This window comes from Euprymna scolopes, chromosome 31 (genome assembly GCF_053919585.1).
Source record: "Euprymna scolopes isolate OS-2025 chromosome 31, ASM5391958v1, whole genome shotgun sequence".
Taxonomy (NCBI): domain Eukaryota; kingdom Metazoa; phylum Mollusca; class Cephalopoda; order Sepiida; family Sepiolidae; genus Euprymna; species Euprymna scolopes.
In genome coordinates this window covers 33,154,828-33,160,827 of record NC_136512.1, presented here as the reverse complement: position 1 = coordinate 33,160,827, position 6,000 = coordinate 33,154,828, and positions in this window count along the sequence as shown.

Below are 6,000 nucleotides of genomic sequence, written 5' to 3'. Positions count from 1 at the left end.
GTTGATAGGTGGAGAGTTGTACGATCAGAGTCGTGACACATGATCTATTATCTGAACGGTCGACACTCTATCGAGTCCGCGCCTGTGCCGGCCAACCACGGAGCGAAACAGCCAATCGGAAAGAAGTATCTGAATTACAAATTGATAACGCTGGAGATTGGGAGATAAGCGATTATTGCCCTGTCGGTCGCTAGGGGTCGTTTATCGCTGTCGACATCCAATTCAGAGTGACTTCTCTCGGCAACATTATTGGCATTTGTTTCCTGAGTTTTTTTTTTTTTGTTTTTTTTAATATTTTGAAATTAAAATTACTTGTTATTTGTTATTGAGTTACTAAGAAGTTTTAGATGAAACGAGCCGTAATCAGTGCTCGCTTTGGGACTCTGTTCCGCTGGTCTACTTTCCAGCTGACTACAATATTTTCGTCTTCAAGTCCAACTTAAACAAGTTGCTGTTGAAATGTCCTCTTAAATAATCTAATTATTTATCTGCTTATCTGATAAAAATAAAAAAATAAAAAAAACAACCACATATAAGGATATTTTAAAGAAATCGAAATCGGTAATTATATCGGAATCAGAGATTTAAAACAGAATCTGTAATTATATAGCAATTAGGAATTTAAAACAGATTGTGTTGGATTCAAGAAAAATATTGGAATCTTCCCATCACTAATATATATATATATATATATATATATATATATATATATATATATATATATATATATATAAAATGAAAATTACAATTGAATTTACCAAAATGATCCAAGATGGTAAAATTAAAGTAAATTATAAATATTAAAGAATTAATATTTATAAAATTATCTCAGCCAGATATAAAAGCTCGATAAAACGAAATAGGAAATAGAGCTTATAATAAGAGCAAACAGTTAATAAAATATGTTAAAAAAACACTTTGAAATAAGTTAAAAACATATTTAATCTGAAAAGGAAACATTAGATAAATGGATAGTCCATTTATCTAGTGTTTCCTTTTCAGATTAAATATGTTTTTAACTCATTTTAAAGTGTTTTTAACATATTTTATTAACTATTTGCTCATGTGTGTGTGTGTGTGTGTGTGTGTGTGTGTGTGTGTGTGTGTGTGTGTGTGTGTGTGTGTGTGTGTGTGTGTGTGTGTGTTTTCGTGTTCGTTCGTTCGTTCGTTCGTTCGTTCGTTCGTTCCTTCATATTTCCAAACTCTATCACTTCCGAAACTATGTCTCAAATGATTGGGGTTTTTTTACGGACCATCTTTTTATGCATCTTTAGCCGCTTTAAAAATGTTTTATTGTCATCGAGATACGTGAAATTTTTCAATCAAATCGATTGATTGCCTACTTTTGTTGGATAATTAACGCGGGACACCGAGAGGAAGCTTCGTGACTAAGAACACTTCCAGGCACATGAGGTACATTTGTGTGAAATTTCATAAAAATCGGCCCAGCTGTTTTCGAGTCCATAGGAAACGAACTCACAGACATGTAGACACACAAGGTTCCTTTTATACGGGATGTTTCAGAAGGCTTGGACAAATTTCAAGACTTTATATCTACTAAAGTGTACATGTTAAATGAAAGCAACATTATTTTAAAGCTAAATTTATCAAGTTAAACTTTTATATTAATGATTTTATATATATATATATATATATATATATATATATATATATATATAACTACTTCATTTACTCACATAAAATTAATATACGAAAGTATAAATTTATGCGTAAACTTTAAGTATTTACTTCAAAAGTGCTCAATACGTAGATAGAGCTAGTTAGTAAGTTATAAAATATATATGGCGATTGAGCTACACTGAATATTCCGCGTTTTATCCAAAGCAACTCGAGGATAGGGTCAATGAGTGTAAGGTGGTTACTGAGACAACAGTTAAGTTAGAGGTGGTAATTAAGTAAAACTTAATTGTTTTAGGGGGTAGGACACCAGGAACTTGTTTACATTTAACTTGAAGACGACCATGTTGTAGTCAGCTGGGAAGCAGGCTAGCGGAATAGAGTTTCACTCGCGAGCAGTTCTAGGAAAGAAGGTTTTTTCATGGAATGTGTGCTTAGATTTCGTCGGTGATAGAGAGTAAGGGAAATTGTTGATAGTGGTTGTAGCTAAACCAGTGCCTTTAATGAAATTTGGTAGGGCAGGGCTATAGGCTGGAGCTCAGACGAGCACTTGCGATAAAAATAACGATAAAATAGGCAGGCTCGCAACGTCTCTTCTGTTAGAAAGAAGTTGGATGGAGAAGAAATGAGCATCACTTACTAGATTTCGAAGCTTGTTTTAAACTCTGTCAAAGCTGGATAGGTACAACGAGCAGTCGCTCCCAGATGTTGCAACAGTGCTTCATCTTAGTACGTATCTGGCTCTTATATTCAGGTAGAGGATCGCAGCGGGAGTGAGATACCTCCTAGGGCAGTAGAATGACGCAACTATTTTTTCCAGCAACCTTGGCAACGGATTTGATGTAAGTCTTCCATTAAAAATGAAAGGTGAAGTCATTGCGCCATTGCGCCACGTGAGAGGGGATCAGCGAGATCTAGTTAGTAAGTTAAGCGGTGTAAAAAAATAAGTCAATTAGTCTCTTGTAAGCACTGAAGTAGGTTACTTCCAAGAATTTGCACTAGTGCTAATAATATTTTAGGAACCATCAGTTGATCATGAAAAACCGTTTCGGGGATTTAAACTGATATATATATATATATATATATATATATATATATATATATATATATATATATATATATATGTGTGTGTGTGTGTGTGTGTGTGTGTGTGTGTGTGTGTGCTGCAGAAGGAATGGACTAAAATTTTGTTCTCATGGAAAGAAAAAATTTAAAGACATTTAAAGACGTATACGTCAACAAATAATAAATAAAGATATATATGCATGTATATTACTTTTACATACGTATGTATCTGTGTGTGTGAGGGGGGGGTAGGTCATGCAATTTCGGTACCACGCCTTGAATAGTAAACTTTACAAGAAAAAAATAATGTGCCCACGTTACTCACCATGTTGCCTAGACTATATACTCCATAAATCATAACGATAAGTTCAATAGTTTAGGATTTTATCAAGTAAAAATACTTATAATGGGCGTTCGTGCGCTCACCGACCCTTTAAAAAATGTATTATTTAATCCCTTTTTCTATTAAACGTTTTGTATTTAAGTTATGCTTCTTGGGCAAATGATGTATGTTTGGGTGGGCTCACGCCCTAAATGGTAAATTTTGCAATAAGAATAATGCGCTCATGTTACTCACCGAGTTTCCAAGAATATATATTCCATAAATTCATAATGATCTTTTCATTAGTTTAATAGTTTATTTTTATTTTAATAGTTATTATGCATTTAGTATACTATTGTTCCGTCTCTTTATCCTCCATTTTCTTCTATTGAGCTGTTTAAATCTTCCCTCAACTTTCTATCTTTGCGATTTCTTCTTTATCATTGCCTCAGTTCAATGCGAGACAATAAAAATGTAAGGATGGCTATGCGTATAATTGTGAAGCAAGGATTGCGCAATCCTGAACCACACCTCTTTTGAATTGGCACTGTTAGAACCCAGTGACGACTAAAAACAATACCGAAATAAACGGAGATCACATGCAGCATTCCTGATATTCCTAAAGGGTCACCCATTTTATTACTGGCTAGGCTAAACGTCGCTTAACTTCGATGATCCGTTCTGTCAACATGATTATGTTGTATATTTTTTCTACGCCCATTTACTGTTTAGGTTCATAAATGTCGGAAAGCTTTCTACTCTGTTTCTTTCCTCGAACAGCTAGACTTCGAAATTCCCTTCCTGCTACCTGCTTCTCTGACTGTACTGATATGTAGAAGTTTAAATGTAACGTTAACCAATATCTTGTTCATCTTCTCTAAACATGGTGCCAAATAGTAGACCCTTGCGTCCAAGTAGCGTTACTTGTTTGGGGTGCACGTGAGAAAAAAAATTCAATCAAATTTATTATCTTACTTGATCTTTACCTCTCGTTTTCTACCTCCTCTTCACCATCTGTCTCTCTCTTTCTCTTTCACACACTCCTTCCCTCTCTCTCTCTCTCCCTCTCTCTCTCTCTCTCTTTCTCTCCTTCATATCGTCTTCACTATCTTTACATATCTTTACCTCTTCATAATCTTCAGTCTTCTCTGTCTCTCCTTTCCCTTATCTCTCTTTCTATCTCTCTCTCTCTCTCTCTTTCTCAATCCGTCTTTCCCACTCTACATCTATTTCTCTCTACCCACCTTTTCTTTGATTCTTTCTCAACTCCACTCTCTCATTGTCTTTCTCTCTCTTTTTGTCTCCCTCTCTCTCTCTCTCTCTCTCTCGTATCATCTCCACCATTATCCTTACATACCTATCTCTACCTCTTTATCACCTCTAATACGCTCTCTCTCTCTCTCTCTCGACCCTCTCGGCCCTCTCGGCCCTCTCTCTCTCTCTCTCTCTCTCTCTCTCTATGTCTATTTCGATCTAATCATATCCTTCTCTCATTCTCTCTCTGTCATCATCATCATCATTATCATCATCATCATTTAATCACTCTAATCAATGTACTATCTCTCCCTTTTCTTCTCTTACTCCTTCTCTCTCTTCCTTCTCCCTCTTCTCTCTCCATTTCAATCTAATTGACTATCTCTCTCGCACTCACACCTATAGCCCCATAACCCACAACCCCAATCCCTACACCTTTGCAGCCTCACTGTTGACATGTGTTGTCTGTCGTTCACGGGCCTCTATCATAAAATCATGTCTATTAAATTAATCAGGGCCGCGTACGCAATCCGGACTTAATTGTGCGTGACAATGTCACTCGGGAGTTCGAGGTGGGCACGGTAGCGGTAGGAGAGGGAGGCGCGGGTCAGGGCGGGCAATGACGACTGGACCCTTCGGAGCGAGGCGGGTGGGACGGATGGCTGGAGAGGGAGGTGAAGATTTGAAAAGGAAGAAGAGCAAGGAAAGAGACGTTGACAAAAATAAAGGTTGGACTCGGATAATTAAGAAAAGCAGATATATGAAGTAATGCTGAAGAGGGAGATGAGATATATATATATATATATATATATATATATATATATATATATATATATATATATATATATATATAGATAGATACATACATACATACATACATACATACATACATGATAGATAGATAGATAGATAGATACATACATACATACATACATGCATACATACATACATACATGATAGATAGATAGATACATACATACATACATACATACATGATAGATAGATAGATAGATAGATACATACATACATACATACATGATAGATAGATAGATAGATAGATACATACATACATACATACATACATGATAGATAGATAGATACATACATACATACATGATAGATAGATAGATACATACATACATACGTACATACATACATACATACATACATACATACATACATGATAGATAGATAGATAGATAGATAGATAGATAGATAGATAGATAGATAGATAGATAGATAGACTGCTGCTCTCTAAGATTACAAAACATGCATTTTAATGCCAAAATATATTCAGGTAGTTAATAACGGACCTATTTTCGTGATTTTGTTTTGGTTGAGAATTCATTTTTTCAACCATTGTTGTTCTTTCTGAGTGCATATGAAAAACCGGTCGCCATGTAAGGCGCTATCTGAAAACATTTTTGTTGCACCATATGAATTAAAGGTCGCCTTGAAACGGCTGTAAACGACTTTAATGCCTTGTAAATTTCTCAGCAATAATATATACGTGGTGCTTTCAATAATTTTCCAGACTTTTTCGTGTGGTACTTTTAATGATAATAGTATACATATGAAATTCTAGTCCCCTTCGAAGTAATCTCCTCCGGTTGCAATACACTTGTTATACCGTTCTAACGACTTCTGGAAGGCCCCATCGAAGTTCTCATGTGTGAGGATGTCAATGACCCTCGTCACAGCCGCTTTCATCTTCTCAATTA